Genomic DNA, 17,629 nt, shown 5'->3' on the forward strand with positions numbered 1-17,629 from the left:
CAGGAGGAGCCACTCAGCAGAGTGCTGCCTAGGAGCAGGTGAGCCACTGGGCTGACTCTGCTCCTCCTGCACTGCTCCTGTTGGTGACTAGTTATTTTTAAGATTCAACAAGCATTTTTTCTTGCAGGCATTGTTCTGCAAGGAAGTGGTGATGTCCTCATGGATGGAGGTGTGCTGCCAGGTGCTGCAAAACCAGAATAGCCTTGGCATCACCTGTTCTGGGAAAGGCAACATGGCACCACAGCAGCACTTCAGCCCAGTGACATGTGGGTCTGAACCCATGACAGTCTCCACCAGGAATGTCCTAGGTACAGGAGCACTATGGAAAAACCTCTAGTGTTTGGGGTTTTTTTAAACGATGCATAGAAAACAAATTTACTGATGCTTTTATAAATTATAAAGTCGAGCTTTTATAAATTATGCTAAACCTAAATATACCATCCTTCTCTAACTACTATATAATTGCCTCAAGAAAACATAATTAAACAGTATTGATTCACCACACACTTCCAGTGTCACAGATCAGTTATGCCACTGACATTTATACAAGCTCCTTTTGACCTGGAGTACATGGCAAATACTCAGTCAAGTAGTAATCTGCATTGCACTTGCTGGATGTAATAATCTGCTCTACACAATTAAAATTGATTTGGTCTTGATTTTGCAGAGTATCTGAGAAATTCATAGCTTTTTCTGAGACAGAGGAAAATTTTGCTTGATTCTAATGCATACTAAATCTGAGCCTAATGTGAAGAATAAACCTTCTTTTTTCTACCAAAAATCTTCTCTTTATTGCAAGAAAAAATTGTCTTCCTCCCTTGGATGACAGCACAGACATTAAGAAATAATTCATTTCTCCCTATAAACTACACTCTTCAATGTTCAAATTAATTTTAAAGTCATGCTTATCGTGAAATTCAAGATTATTGTTTTTACTGTTATTGATGGGTTTCCAGCAGCAGATTTATATGCTGCTGAAAAATTATTATTTCACAATTTAAACAGAATCTCAGCATCACCTTGTAATAGATTTCTGAAGTTTTCTACTGGTGACAGCATAATTTCTTTTCTTCTTTTGCCCTAAGCAAATCCTACCCAGGTTATACTGCACCTTCTTCTACCTTCCATTTTTTCCTAGACTGCTATTTCAGATGGTTTTGTACTCATTTTGAGTGCAATTCTAGATTATAACTCAACTCTGATTTCATGCATGTTGGAAAGTTCTCTCATACACACTCCAGGAACCTCCCATTCAGTCTCTTCTTGGCTCTATTGTATTTCCAGCAGAGAGACAAGAGGAAGATATGGCTCCCACTTCAAACTAGGCACTCTTGCCTCATTTTGCTACATTTAAGTTGTTGGAGAACCATAAAATCATGGAATATCCACAAGGATCATGAAGCCCTGCACAGGATGAGCTCAAGTGTCACACCATGTGCCTGAGAGCGTTGTCCAAACATTTCTTGAACTCTGTCAGGCTGGTGCTGTGACCACTATCCTGGGGAGCCTGTTCCAGTGCCCAGCCACCCTCTGGGTGAAGAACCTTTTCCTGATACCCAACCTAAACCTCCCCTGACACAGCTTCAGATCATTCCCTCAGGTCCTATTGGTGATCAAGAGAGAGAGGATCAAGTGAAAGAGGATCAAGAGAGTGCCTGCTCCTCTGCTTCCTCTTGGAAGAAGAGTATTTTCTCAACGCACAGAACATTTTTTAATGCTTCTGTGTGTTAGTGAGAGAGCTGGAGAAATTTTGAGTCCATCTGGAGGCCTTGGATATATAGCAGAAGACACCTTATTGAAATTCTGATAACAAAGTGCTTATTAATGTAAATGAAAAATCTAAATAACTTCTCTAACACTCTGGTGTCTTCAGATCTGAAAGATCTGGAAGGGTAAGAAACTGAATATGCATCTGGGACACAAAGAGAGGTGAAAAGTGAAGCTAAGCATTTTGTCATATTTTGTTTTCCAGGACAGCATTTCCCAAGGCAGGTACCTGAAAGGAAAGAAAGAAAGAAAGAAAGAAAGAAAGAAAGAAAGAAAGAAAGAAAGAAAGAAAGAAAGAAAGAAAGAAAGAAAGAAAGAAAGAAAGAAAGACAGACATATTTAACAGTCCTAAAACTGGGAAGTTTTCATAGGTGTATTGGAACAAGGAATTAATATCAGTAACAAGCTGTATGACCTGCTCTGTCACTCAGGTGTGTGACCACAGGTCTCTCTCTTACCTGACTCACCACCAGGCCCCTCTCACTGCAGAGAGACCAAATAAGGTTATAAACTCAGAGCTGAGCAGCCACATCCTGCCAGCCATGGGATTTAGTGGCAGGGAATTGCAGATTGCCAGTTACACAATCAGGAGTTCTTTTGGGTGAAGAGCACTGCACTCAGATTTCCACAGTGCTGCACAGTTCTCAACGCTACCATTTTCATGTGCAGCATCATAACCCGTCAGTTCCAGACAGACAACTGAAATAAAAGCAGTATTTTTTCTTTCACTGCCACCATAATAGGACAAGGATGTGTGCACTGTAGGATTATATTGATTTTTCTGAATGCAATTACAATAAGGCATATTATACAAGACATAGCAGCCAGATCAAAAACTACTATTTGCAGGAACAACTATGGGAGGAAAAAATGCAAATTATACAATACCATGTCTATTTCCATGGACTTAAAGAGATATATTAAGGACAAATTAAATTATATCACAGTTCCGTTTCACTTGCTTAAGTATCCAGATCATTACATTACTGTGTTAGGCATGTTATTCAAACTTCCTTTAATATATTTCTGGCCCATATACAAAGCTTTGTTTCTTCATTTGTGACTGTACTCTAGTAAAACTAATCACATATACTGATAGATGAATGACCCATGATCTTCATCTGGTTAGCTAGTTTTTCCTTCAAGCAGTGTGATGTTTTTGTCTGGGAAACCAATTGTAAACTCAGCACCATGTAATTAGTTTAGCTGTCTGAATACACTGCCGTTTTATGGCATCTAAGAGGTCAATGTGGCATTGCTTAATATGGCCCAGAACCTCCAAAAGGTCTTCAGCCACGCAGAAGCTAGAGGGCAAAGAAGGGGAACTAGGACATTTCAAGCGCAGGAAAGGTCTGTGTTTAGGAAGACGAACCAAGATGCCTTGCAGAAAAATTGCAATTTAACTTCCTTTCTCACATTTTAAGAAAAGTCAGAAGCGCAGGACGTGGCTGAAGACCCTTCACCAGTTCATTCTAGCTCCACATAAAACAAGAAAAACTTTTAAAGAAGATCACAACCTGGACCTGTCAAGAGATACTCAGCCTCCTCTATCTCTTGGCTATTTTATTAAACTGTATCACTTTGTACCTCCTTAGCCTACTGAGCAGGAAGAAATGTGAGTATTTTGAACATTTTTGATGCTATATTCTCTACCTAAAGACATACAATTATATCAGGCACACTTTATGTGTATGCCCTTTAAAAGATGTATGGTTCACTCAAAAAGAAAGAGGCCAATTAAATAATTATACTTCCCTTAGGCTTTACATTGCTGCCAGTCACAAAAATACCCTGAATTTGAAGAATCAGTTACACAGAGTATTCCAGACACGATCACATAAGTACTTTTATGTTATGCTGCTGCTATCTCCCTGTATCTATCAGAAACTGTTCTCTCTCTTTGTCACAGGACATTAGTGGGTATAATCATACACTTCTTGGTCAGCACCCTTCCATCTCTTTTCTTCTACTGTCACTTCTAAATTACGAGTTTCCAGTTATTACAGGAATACCTGCAATTAATCCTGGCAGACATCACTTATCCTTTCATCCTACCTCTATTTTATGTGGTCTGGAGGCTGCTCTATTCTTTCCTTCTTTCATTTGCCTCTTACTGTATTGGTAACAACTCTCTGTTTTGTACCATCAACAGATGTAATTTCTTCTTCTCTGTACTAAGGCCTTTAATGAAAATACTGAATCAAAGTGGTCCTCAACTTCAGTTTCTGTATTAGCCTGTGCATCTCAAACAAGCCCACATCTTAGGAGGCCAATAAAACAGAATTAAAGTATGTGATCTGCTCATACATGCTGGGTGTGCAGACCTACAAGAATGGCTTCTTTATTTGGTATATTTATCAATTTTCTCTGCCTCTGTACTGAAATTAAGGAGGAATATTACATGTGAGGAAACATAAACAGTCCTTTCAACCTGAAGTTGTTACTGAAAATGTCTCAGATTTTATCCTGCCAGGTCTGTGCCCCAGGTACTCGGGTCAACACACAACAGAGTGGTTTTCCCATCAAGATGATGACAGACTTCCAAGTCTTTCTTGTAAAACTGACCTTGGCCCATTGCTGGGTCTTTTTTTTTATTCTCTTAGTCCATACCTCTGGGTTTTTTTCCTAGGCATAGGGAAAGTGCTGTGAAAGATCACAGGAAACTTGTTTGTGCTGAGTCATTTCAGCAAAAATCTTCTTTTCTGATTGGTCTTCCAAGGAAGATGAACTTTTTTCCCCCAGATCAGCTTTGCTGTCCAGACTGTATATTAGCAACAAGCTTCCAGTGCATTACACTACCTCCAGATGCTGGTATGACTTCCAAATTCTCTTTCCCTTGTTCTTCCCCCAGCCTTTACATCATCCTGGACTCTCTTCTTCCAGTGTCTCCCATATGAAAATACAAGCCCAGGCTTTTTCTTGAAAGCTCCATCTACCCAGCAACTTGTCTGGAATGATATCCGTAGGGAATGGTATGCAAAGAGGGGATAAAAAAGTATTACAAGACCTCTGGCTGGGACATTCTCCCAGATTCCTGCAACAAAGGATTAGTGGCTTTCTGAGCTGACAACAGCATGCAGTTCAACATGTTTGAAATCAGCCGATGAATCTATCCTCCATCAGCTTTTCTAATTGCTTCTATTTTAATCTTTTAAATATTCTGTTGGCACTGAGAGCCACAATTTGGTTACACACTCAAAGAAAAAGTGCTTTCTTTTGCATTACTTCTTTTTAATCTGCTGCCTGTAACCTCATTAAATGCCCTCTAATTCTGTCATTATAGGAAACACAGAATAGTAATTTTCTATCTCTTTTCAACATAGTATTTAGAGATTTTTATTATAGTCATGTCTCTCCAAACCTGAGCAATTATTTCCCATATAGTTTCTGGAATATATGCAACAGCTTTCATAATTGTTGTTGTCCTTGTCTGCACAAATTTTTATTCCCATTATATACTTCTGTCAGGATGTTAAGCTGAAGGCACTTCTTACATTCCTTGCATTCATACAGTCACATAAAAGAAACTTTATTGGAGAAAGTGAGATCTCAAAATGTAGTGTTATATTCATAAAAGAGTAACTCTCACAACTAGTAAGTCTCTGGTAATTGACTTTATCATAATTTCCTGGTTAACACACAGTATTCTCAAATATCTTGTGGACAAGAACTGACTCCAACATACTGGAGTAATTAAAATTCCCATCTAATAATTTCAGAATAATTTTCTGGAGTAATTTTCAAGACAGGAATAGGAAAATTATCAGTCTCTTCCCTAGAAAATGTTCACCAGGCTTAAAAGCAGCAGAAATCCATGAAATTTCAGGACAGGTTAGAACCTTCTTTAGCTGTAGCTTTAGCCACGTAAGAGCTAAGCACATTTAGGAAACAAACGTCAGAATGAATCCCCCGACAACATACAGAATTGACTGAAATTCCATTTTCTCCCAGTAGCAAATTTTGCAGAAAAATATTGCAAACAATTCTAGTAAATGATCTTCTGTAAAAAAATAGCAGAGCAGAATGAGTCATTTTCTCAGTTGTGGATATAGAAAAGTTTAAGAAGGAATGAAAAAGTGGGCAACACAAGCAGCATTTGTCAAGCTCACGACACTAGAGCATGCCAGCTCCCTTTGTTCCTGCACTGGTGGCAAGGAGCTAGTGCTGGGCTTTCCCAGCAAAGTCACCTGTTCTCACTCTGCTCTCCAGGAAGAAATCTGCTTCTATTCTGTTGTTCTACAGAACCAAGAACTGAACAATCACCAAAAAGGAATCAGATGTAGTAGTATCATCCACACCAGATGTTTTCATTCTAACGATCTGTTAAATTTCTTGAGAAGCTCTGGCTCAAAATGCCAGAAGTTCAGTCAAGAACAAAGGTTTTAGTAAGGTTTTAGCATGGCCATGTCCATGAAAACCAAAGATTACGTATCAAGGGATATACAAAAAATGGATTTGAGCATCTAGCATTTTGTTATAACATGTTTAATTTTTTTTATTAACTTTTTTTTGTTTGTTTGGTTGGGTGGGTGGGTTGTTTTGTTTTTGTTTTAGGTTTTTTGGTTTTTTGTTTGTGTTTTTTTAAAAATACACTTGGATTTGGCTAAAACGTGATGTTTAAGAAAAAAGTTCTTTTCCACAAATACCTTCACTGACTTCTTGGAGTGTTTCCATTGAATTGGGTTTTACTATATTTAAATTCTGCTCTCCATAGGTAAGACACAAACAGAAAGAAAGAAAATTTCAGTGATGCTTCATGTCTTTTAATAGACTTTTGCATGATTTATTGATGTAAATATACTTCAAATAACCCATTGGACATTAAAGGGCAAATGAAATGTTGTTTTTTTTAACAGACGACTTGGAAATGAACAGTATAAATAGAACATAGTCATCACCACTTTATGTCATTCCAATCTATCAATTTCTTTTCATATACAAACTTTTTTGTAGTCTTGAATACCTAGAAAACTTGCATAATGAAACATGTTATTTACACTGTGTATGAGTCACAAATAATTACAAATAAAAAGAATACAAATTGATTAAAATGTATCATTACATGAAAAACAAGGAAGATATAGTGGATGTTCTGATTAATGATAAATACTTACATATTTGTACATACATTTCTAATCTGAAATTGCTAGATGATATATCTGATGATTTTGATCAGGAATACTAGTTCTTATGCTTAAACTACTGGAGAGGAAGCAATACTTTCAGACATAATGAGCCACTTAAGAAACATTTATGGAACTGCGTAGGATGAAATGTATTCATTTTAAAAAATAAAAATAAAATATTTGACATTGCAAAATATAAGCATTTTCACTCATGCCATTGAGATACATTGTATATTAAATCAATACTGTAAGATGGCATTGCAAATAAATCATAACAGAGCTATATAACATTTTAAAAATAAGCAACTCACATGGCATTTGTATCATAAAATAGCAGATGTACAGTATTATTTACATTGCGAACTGAAGAGAGAATAACCCCGTGAAACTGCAGCAAGCAAACTGTTCGAAACACTGATCACAGACCTGATTCATAAAATACGTAGGCATGTGTGTAGGATGTGTGTAAAAACTGGTCCTGGACGTGTTCTTTGTGCAGGCTTAGGACCACCACCGGTCAGTCCTGGTTCACAATAACATTCAAAGCTCCCATCACAAAGTCTTGCTGGAAACTGAACCCTACCTGCCAAGGCCCAGCAGGGCATTTGGGTATTGACCACTTCAGCAACCAATCTTTAAACAGTGGTTATTAAAAGTCAAACACCTCCTGCCCTGTGGCAGTACTATAGCTGCTCAGTATAAAATTTATGTATGGAAACTGAGATGGAACTCCTATGAGACAGCTGATCAGCGTTGATCACTGTATTTGAATGGTTTCAGTTCCACCTCTGGAACATGAAACTTGATAAATGAGCTCTGCCGCACCATTGCCCTCATTTGTTCCCTTTTTTTTCTTCTTCTCCTCTTATTTTCCTGTATTTCCTAGAAAGTTTTCACGACACAAGAGAGAGTAGGTGGTACAAACCATGTACTTCTGCCAACATGTGAAATTCCAATTGCTGTAAATTCCGTTTTTCTCAGGATTTGCCATGCTGAACTGCATTGACCATGTGTCTGCACTAGCTGAGCAATGTGCCAACACGTGTTGTGCCTTTACACATCAGCTCTACAGCATAAGGTGAGCTCACTGAACTCAAAAAGTTGGTCTGCCCTTAGCAATAAACCTAAAATATCCTTACAAAACTTCTCACCTGAGATACAGAATTGTCCTGCACGTGTTTAGTGTGGCCTTTTATCCAGGATTTCCAGGCATTGAGCAGCCTAAAAAAAGCTACTGACATGATTGAAGAGATGTCAAAAAATTCCAGACAGGAAAAAAAAAGGTGTCACAAAAGAGATAAACCATCTTCTCTGTCAGGGGAAAGCAAGTCTGCCACACACTATCAGACGCAGTCTGCACATTTGAGAACTCAAATAATGCAGAGACACAGACCTAAGTTTTTGGGGTTTTTCTCCTTTTCAGGCAATGGGATAAAAATAATAAATACAGTCTGGGTGGTATCTTGAGCAGCCAACAATGTAACTGAACTGGTGCATTTCATACTGTGTTATTACAGTGTTCAGAAGAACAAGCCCTATTAATGACTCCCAGTGAATTAGCTACCTTTGGGACTGCTTAAGTCTGGATGGATTTGGTATCTGGATTGCATTTGCTGTATAATTCATACAAAGTCACTAGGTAACTTTTTTGTTTTCTTTGGAGATCTTTTGGCTTCAAAAGAAAGAGAGTGAAGGAAGAAATAAATATTTTATGAGCAGCTGTTATGTATATCAGCAAATTTTAATGAGAAAAAAACAACTCAATAACTTCCCCATCATATCACTTTTTTAACAATATACACAAAAATTTCTTGATTTGTCCTAATATTCTGTCTTCTTTGATCATCTCTTCAGTGACTTAGCTCTGAAATAGAGGTATCCTTGTCACAATCAGGATCAAAGTATTTTTGAGTGACCTTTCTCTGGAGAAACATTTTTTAAATGCTATTGTACTAGTATTATGACAAGAATTAATTGAGATACCTACCATTGGATGAGGTCAAATAAAGTGACAAACTGTCTTGAAGAAAACTTGTATAATTTTTTTTTTTAATCCAGATAATTTCTTGACCACAGTACACTAATACATATAACTGGAAGCAGAAATCAGAACAACTTCTATGATGATGCCAGTGTCAACGGCAAAGGCTTCATCAAATATATCCATTATAATGACTCAAGAAACTGCACAACTGAATAAGCAATGCAAGAACTTCAAAATTTCCTTAGCTGAACTTCAAAGGACTTTTGTTGTTTTGCTGATCACTAGTAACTCATAAATGAAATTTTGGATATATTTATCTTTATGAATCAGGTACTGTGCTGCAAAGGCCATGCACTGAAATAGCTCATTACTTTTCCATTTCAAATGCATTAATGGGGAATCAGGAGCCCACCACAAGTAAACTAAAAGCATGACAAAAGAGTATTTGTTGAATGGAAATGTTACTGTTAGTATTTAGACAAGGCAAAACTTTCCTTGGTCCTGTGAAGAACAAGAAAAACCTGTACTTTGATTATAAACATTTATATGAATACTAGCCTAAAACTAGAGGCATTGAAATAGAAGATGTATAGTATATTGTATATTGCTTTTCTTATAGAGTGTACAACATGTTTCTAATATGATGACAAACAAGTAAAATCTTTTAGGACAAACTAAAAGGACCTCATTGTAACAAACACCATTAATAGCAGGTCACACAATGAAAGCGAGGTGTCAAGTCACGACACAGTGCAGGCATGCTGTTAAAAGATAGTCTGGGGTATTCTGAGAAGGCTGTTTTATCCTTCAGCTACCTGTTAACAACATACCTGCATGAGTTTTGTAAAGTTTTTTCTTCTTGTTTGAGGCCTTCAGAGGCTTTGAAAAAAGAAGGGTAAAAAAGGCAAACTGTCCTCAGTTACACGTTGGAAGAATTGTATCACCAAAGCCTAGTCAAAAGGAGGCAAAAAGATTAAATTAAGTATCAATAGAAGTGGGACAGAACAAGGCTTTTTTGTTTCCTCTAAAGAAGGCCCAGGCTATTGGCACTGTCTGCATTTGCTAGCAAAGAGAAGCAGCTTATCAGGAGGAGATTCAGGAAAGGCATTCACTGATCTCTCTAAGCCTGCAAGACTTACAAATAGCATCTGCTTTTCCATTTCCCAGCAACATACAGAGAAAGACCCTTTGCTGTATGCAGGTCTGTGTAAACAGTTAGACACAAAACAGTAACTTTAAGACAAGAAGAATAAACTTTAAATTACTTTTTTTTTTTTCAGAAGCTCATAGGATCAACAGCTATCAAGACATACATTCTGTTATAGGAAGAGCAGTACAAATGTTAAAGCTTTTAAGACCGTATATAGTTCACTGCACACACAATTTTCCCATGGCCTACACATATGGCACATCAAGTCTTTACATAGACTCGTGTTCCCATACAGGGATTAATACTGAATTCTGAATGTGTGATACTGGTGCTGCAGCCTCGAATAACTTGTTCAATGCCACAGCACAGGCCTGGTCAGTACATACATCATGCACTTCAGCTGCTCACAGTCAAAGACACAAATGACAGAACCAACCTTTACTGTTTTGTTTTTGTTTTTGTTTTTTCAAGTAGGTAAGTCTTTGGTTAGTAACAAATTCAGTTGGTTTGGGGAAGCAATCATAACTAAAATAGCAACTTTCAACCAGAGGTACTTACTGGAACTTCCAGACCACTAAGTCTGCCAAAAAAATCCCAATAAAAAAACTGAAATGCAGCATGTAATAGTTTGTATGGACTCCGCTTCTGTTGGCAGGTGGATTCCTTTGCTGAACAGTTAGGTACAGGACACGTAATCAGAGGCAATTTTGTAATAAATCCCTTGATTTTAGTGTGGGAAGACCCTGGCTTATATGCTTTCTGAGCTTTTCTGACAGCAAAACTCTAACCCACTCCATCCCTTCCCAATAGATCACAGGCTGATGTTTTAAAATAATGTTCAGATTTACAGAGTACTAAAATTAATCTCTTAATCATTAAGTTGACAGAAATCTCCAGGGACATTGCCTTACCTCCCTTGTGCATTACTAAAATAGAACTACTGTCATTAATTAGATTATCCTTTGTCTGTAAGAAATTTTATACAAACAGGTTCAGGTTCACAAACATCTCAGTGCTCTAAACCCTGATAGAGCTCTAGTATTCTTTAATGGCATCCAAGATTATTTTAATGCTAAGCAACCACTGTTGATAGTGCAAGGTTGTAAACTTATTAGTGGAGAATGCCTGTACAAGTCTCTTCAGATAAGCTTTATAAAACAACAATACAAACAGTGTTATGGAACTACACAAAAAGCATTTGCACCCAGGTGATGGATTTGTCCATTTCTACAGGACTCCAAGCTTTGAGGTGGTCAATCTTCACATTTTAGGAGGACCAAATATTTTTATCCAGCATCCAGAACAGAAAAGTTTGAAACAAGACAAGCAGTAATTCTCACCATTCATAAAGCTGAAATTAAAACTGCACTCTACTGAACAGTTCTGTCTCTTTGGTCTGCTCTCAGTAAATGACACACCAGCAATCGGTGGCTCATAACTCTTCCTAAAATTCCCACTCCCAGAACTGAGCATCATGAACTCAGGTGAAAATCCATCTTCCTACAACAAGTTATCTCCACATATGTCCGGCTCTTTTATTACAGATGTTTGTGACTACCTTAAATAGGAATTAGCCCTCAGATTTTATTTTGGCAACACTGAAATTAAAGGGAAAAGATACAACTCTAAGGCATCAAACTTAATTGTCCTCTAGCATTACTTTCAGAGGAAATGAAGATGAGCCTGAATGAATCACCAGTTAAATCACCAATTTCAGCTGGTCCCTGCAAAAACTGTTTAAACAAGTATCAGAAATGACTTTCCATTCACTTTCTTGAATTTCACGACTCCTGATTAGAGGGGAGAGTCAGAATCACAGTCACAGACAACTGGAAAATTATTACCACATCTTATTGCACACTAAGTTCAATTTGTTCTCAAAGGCTTTGGGAAGAGACTGAACCAAGACTTGGTAGGCCCAGGCTGTGAATTTCATGCCTATAATATGAGCTTATTTTGCAAAAGGTTCTCCTTATTACAAATTAATCCTGCTGTAATATATAAATATAAACCAGCAGACTATTTTTAGTCACGTTCAGTTCCTTCTCTAAGGTTTTCCACAGAGGCAGAGCAAAGTGGCAAAGAGGGTAAGGGGATTATTTATGGCTGTGAAATAATTGGCTGGACTCTCCAGGATGGTGATCTGAGAATGCCTTAATATTTATGTGTTGTACCCGTGAATTGCACAAACAGAATGCACATAGCCTTTTAAAACACTATGGGATCCTGCAAAGAAGAACTTTAGCAGAATTTTAGCAAACTGTTAGTAAACTGTTAGAAAGGTTAAACTTTTTATCAAGAAGGAATGTAGTCAGTCCTAGCAGTGGAGCCCACCATATTCAAGAAAAAAAACCCAAACAGTTACTATTGTCTTAAAATACTTTGTTGGTAAATACTTGTGTCATTAATCTCTGGGCTTTAAAGAAACTGAAGTTTAAAAACCAAAGGGATGAAGATGGCCATGCTTTTCACTGAAGGAAGGATGGATGCTAGAGGTGCATGATTTGATTTAGAGCAATCCCAGGGGTAGGTGACAATATATCTGTAATATTTCAAGATAGCTATCAGACAATGTCCACATATTTTGTATTATTTATCCCTAGCTATATGTCTACAAATTTAAGCTGTGATATCATGTTCTATAAAATACAAAGTATGCCATGGAATGTGTACATAATGTGTAGGCTGTGCAATGCAGATAACTGCTGCTGCTGCTTGTCCTGACATTTCTGTTCCACCACTGAACCTCAAGACCCTGCTAATAACGGCACACACTGAATGCCAGATAAACAGCGTTGATGCTAATTAAATCCCAAAGTCAAGACTACTCTTGACCTCTTTTACAATGAGGACTTCTGCAAGAACAAAAATTTGCAAAAAGAACTCTAGTTTATAAGACATCCAAAAGACAATGAGCACAAATACTTTACAAATATTTGTCACAGTGATTTGCTTTGCTGACGTAAGTTATTATTTATACCCTACACTTGTCAGTGCCTCAGATCTGAAATGCAGAGATTTTATAACAGGTGTGCAGAAAAGACACATATATTACAGAAAGAATTTTTAAAGAAAGTGGTGAAGGTTATTCCTGAGCTGTGCATAGGTCAGTTTGTGAACACGTAAGTAAAAAGAATTACTGAAGTCATAGTAGAAACTGCTTGCAACTACTGCCAGCCCTGTCTTTAGCTGAGACCCAGACCTGTACCTTAAAGAATTTTTCACCCTGACCAAACAGGCTGAGGTTCCCTATCTGTAGTGAATTGCTGCTCCTTTAGGGTCATACGTGGTGGAAATCCCCTGCTGCAGAAAATAAGTAATTGAAGAAAAATGAAGAATAAAGAAGGGGGTTGTTTTGTTTAGTTTGTTAAATCCAAGTGAGAAGCAATATGAACTTCCAAGATCATGGCACAGAAGAGAATTCTTTAAAAAAATGTTTGAGGCAATGGAAAATAATTTCCCACTTTTTAGTAAAGATATGCTGAGGTTTGGAAATTTGCTTTCACTGTAGCTCTGTTATTAGATTTGGGTTTTGGGAGTTTAGTTTATATTTTTCAGCTGAATAAATTCGGCAATAAATTATCTCCTCCTCCCTGCTGCAAAGAAGATGTAAATGTCAAGCCAAAACCTTCTTTTTCAGTACTCAAATAATGGCTTTAACATGACTTTCACTGCAGAACTTGAGGTATTGAACTTTGAAGGGACTGCTGCCAAACTGATTCAGCTGATAACACAGAAGCTGCAAGGTGGATTTAGAAGGGGAATAAAACAGAACTAAGACTAAACATAGTTATTCTTCGTGATTGCAATTGTTTTTAATGTAATTTGATGGCTAACTTGCTTTCAGTTGAGCATTTTTTGTCACTTTTCCTTCAGATGTTATGGTATTTTGATGTACCTTTACCTCTGTTACTGAATTCATCCTTCTCTGGCAAGCCCCTAGTGCCTATTTTTAGCTCCATGAGCTACTAATCCAGTTTCTGTGACAACTGCAATTTGTTGGAAGAAATGACTAGCGCTACGTTGTCTCAGAGCTATGAGCCCATTTGAGAAATCAGCTTCTTAGCTGACCTTTAAAGCAAGTGAGAATAATGTGCCTGCAATTCCACAGGGTTTGGATTTCATTATCACAGCAGTGTGTATGAGATGGGCTGGCCCTGCTGCACAGCTCTGCCTCTCTGTTTTGTTTTCCTGGTAATTACAGAAACTGTTTACTGTACATGGAGAATCTGCAAGTTTTCTCAGCTCTTGAGGACAATACTATTTCTAATCCTTTTCTCTGGAGAGTAACAGTTCACAGTGTGGAGGACTGCATACTATTGATTCTTCTCAAGAGGAGCTTTCCCACGGACTGTGACTGTGGTGAGAATCACCACAGATGTCCAAGGATCAGAATGGCAACTGCAAACAGAAGAGAGACGTCTGGGAGCAGTGCAGCAGAGTGGCAGCCCTGGCTCTTCCCACTCCTCTCCGGTTCAGAGCCTGACACAAGTTCCTGTGGGAGACCAGGGGTACTCCAAGCGCATAACAACACAAGTATGATTCAGGACGGGTCAGATAGCAGCTTTAGTAACTCTGATCATAGTGAGAGAATGTCCAGCCAGCACCTCACCCTCTGCTCCCCTTTCTTACCCAAGTGGTTGCAGACACTGACCTATATACTCTCTCAAGAAAAAAAAAAAAAAAAAAAAAAAAAAAAAAAAAAAAAAAAAAAAAAGGTGAGAAAAATTGATCATTTCAATGTTAAAAAAAAGACATACATTTCTGGGATGGATGGATGAATGGATTTATCAAGTAGCTATTCCAAGAGGGAATAGAGCAGCAAATAACATTATGGTTTGGAGAAATGGCTCTTGGTGAATACATCAGAAAATACACTAGTCCTATCTTAGAGTTGAAGTGGGGAGTTAGAAACAATCACAGATTGTTAGTTTAAAGTTGAAAGGAATGTTCTTACAACTACAATAAACCCCCTAGCCAGACTTCTAAAATCTTAAATATTAATAAAAATTTTACTGTCACATCCCTTTGAATCTCTGGCTGAAGCCTGGCCCTTGCCCCAGTGTCTTTGTCTCCCTATGTATTGCTGTTCTAGTCTTTACACCCTCTCATTCTTAACAGCAGTGGAATTCATCTCACCTACAGCACAGCAATTAATCCGCACTAGTCCTCCACCTCCACACAGCGGTCACTGGGGAAGAAGGAGAAGAGCATATCTAAGGCAGTGGTTTATCTCACCCCTAAGACTTTCTCCAGGACAGCTCGATCTTTGAAATGCCAGGATGTCTGCACTGACTGTGGAGGGAACTAATGTGACTAGCTCAGATCAGATGTAAGTTCTAGATACCTAAATGCAGGTCAGCTGAATTTCACTCATATTTACAGCAATTCCCCATACCCTTAGTTCTCTACAGGACCCCACTACAACTTGGCTACAGTGAGACATAACAACAATAAGGAATATTCTAACATCAAAGACATTAATGGCTGCAACTTAGTGAAGTCCTAATTTTCCAGCAAAGCAGTATAAATGTCATGTATTAGAATGGGAGTTCTGTCTACAATAGGTTTTGTTTAGACTTCAGTAAAAGGCACAAGAGTGTCCTGTCAGTAAGCACATTTAAAGCTTGGTTTTGGGATGCTCTATCTCTTACTAAGCTCTAAACAACTGAGTTAAATTTCAGCCTTACTCAATGTGATCGGCATGGCATTTCTGCAGAAGCTTCTTTGTAAAATACCACTTCCTTGGAAATTTACTACAGACAACTAATTCTTGGTTGAATGTGCATTTGAAAACGCCATATATAGGACTGTTTCTGAAAGAAGGGTGTGAACTGCAGATCATCTCATAGACTTTTTATTATGATACAACAGTATTCCAAGCTTTTACTCAATTTACTCACAGAGCAAAGCAGTCTCCATTTTTTTAAGAAGTGCTAACACCTATCCCTATATACTTTTTAAAAGACATTCTTACCACCACCTCCAATTTTCCACTTGGCAAAGTACCTCACTTACCCTGTTTCACATCTAGCGTTGCATTCAGTATTGAAACTCACAGAAGAATTTTTATTCCTACCTCCAGAAAAGCCAAATAATACAAAAAAGCAGGACATTCTTTGCATTTTGCATTTAGACTTTCTAAATTTTTCTAATTTTTTTTTCTAATTTTACCCCCACAATTTTTCTACCCACAATTTTTCTTTGTAAGTAGAGACTGAACTCTTACTTAAAATAAAAAAACTCAAAAATCTTGCATTTCTCATGGTATTCCACTAAAACTTCAAGGATTATAAACTCTAAAATTCAACCTTACACCCTCAGAGTTCATGACACTATGTGCAATACTTTCTTGCACTTTGTATGAATAATCTCTGAGTCATCCAGCTTCCACATACACAAAAGCTAACATGAGCACCACATCTATGTACAGCTGCCCTCTCCTACACACAGAATTCACTTTCTTCAGATGCTTCTTATTTATATACTTGCAGGATCTACAAGAAGTTTCCAGAGAGGAATGTTCACACACTTGAAACACTGACAAGCACATGGGACTTAACTTATAGGATTTCTAACCCACATTTCCAAAACTTAGGCATTTAGAACCTCAGGATCATTCAGCAAAGTAAGATTTAACTTTCAGAAAGATGTTGTGTTTAACCAGGGAAAATGGGATTGAGAAATATGCCCCTTAATGTGACTTTAAAAATTTTACCTGCTTCTTCTTAGGAAATGAAAATTATATGAACTGGAAAGCCATGCTTTCAGTGTACAGTTTCAAAATTATTTCAATCAACCAGAAGTATCAAAGAAACTTCTAAAATAAATACACCTGTCAGTACCTTCTTTTTCCTTTTCCATGTGATCTGTTCTCTCACGCAATGGCTCACATCTAAAAAAAATCTCTTCTTGATGGTTATTTATTTCTAAGCTTGTTCTTTTGCATTAAGTTCAGAACCTCTGATATTGATTTAACAATATGTTCCAATCTCATTAGGGAAGGAAAAAATAATACCTTAGGGAAGTACTGGTAATAAATAAATGCCAAAATGGATTAAACAGTATTTGCCCTCTGTGGGTATTAATCAGTTTTAGCATCTATTTACTATTGTGTATAAAACAGAAGTCATCCGTTGCATATACCTGTCTGGTTTATTTTTCCTATTTATCATTCCTGGATATATCTTACATCTATTACTCATACTTCTTCCTGTGTTTCTAGAATGTGAGACTAGTCTTACTCAGTGGGCCGTCTTTTAAAGTACTGTGTACACCAAAAATTCTTTTTGAATTCTGGTCTATAGTTCTGATTTTGCTCTTCTTTATTTAAGTAAGTAGCAACATATACTTCTAGAAAACTAACAAAAAAAACCCTAGCTCAAAAATCAGATTATTCCATTACATGCTCTTCTTCTCTGAGGAAGAGGATGGAAGGACAAACAGTACATGTCAGGGTGTTATTTTGCCATTTAATGTCCCACTGAAAAGTGGTTTGTTAAGGTGATAGGTGTTGTACAGGAGCCTACACAGAAGAGATTAGCATGGCTTTATTTATTGCTTCAAGAGTAGTCATTAGAGAGTATTGCTAAGGAATAATTA

This window comes from Sylvia atricapilla, chromosome 2 (genome assembly GCF_009819655.1).
Source record: "Sylvia atricapilla isolate bSylAtr1 chromosome 2, bSylAtr1.pri, whole genome shotgun sequence".
NCBI classification, from domain to species: domain Eukaryota; kingdom Metazoa; phylum Chordata; class Aves; order Passeriformes; family Sylviidae; genus Sylvia; species Sylvia atricapilla.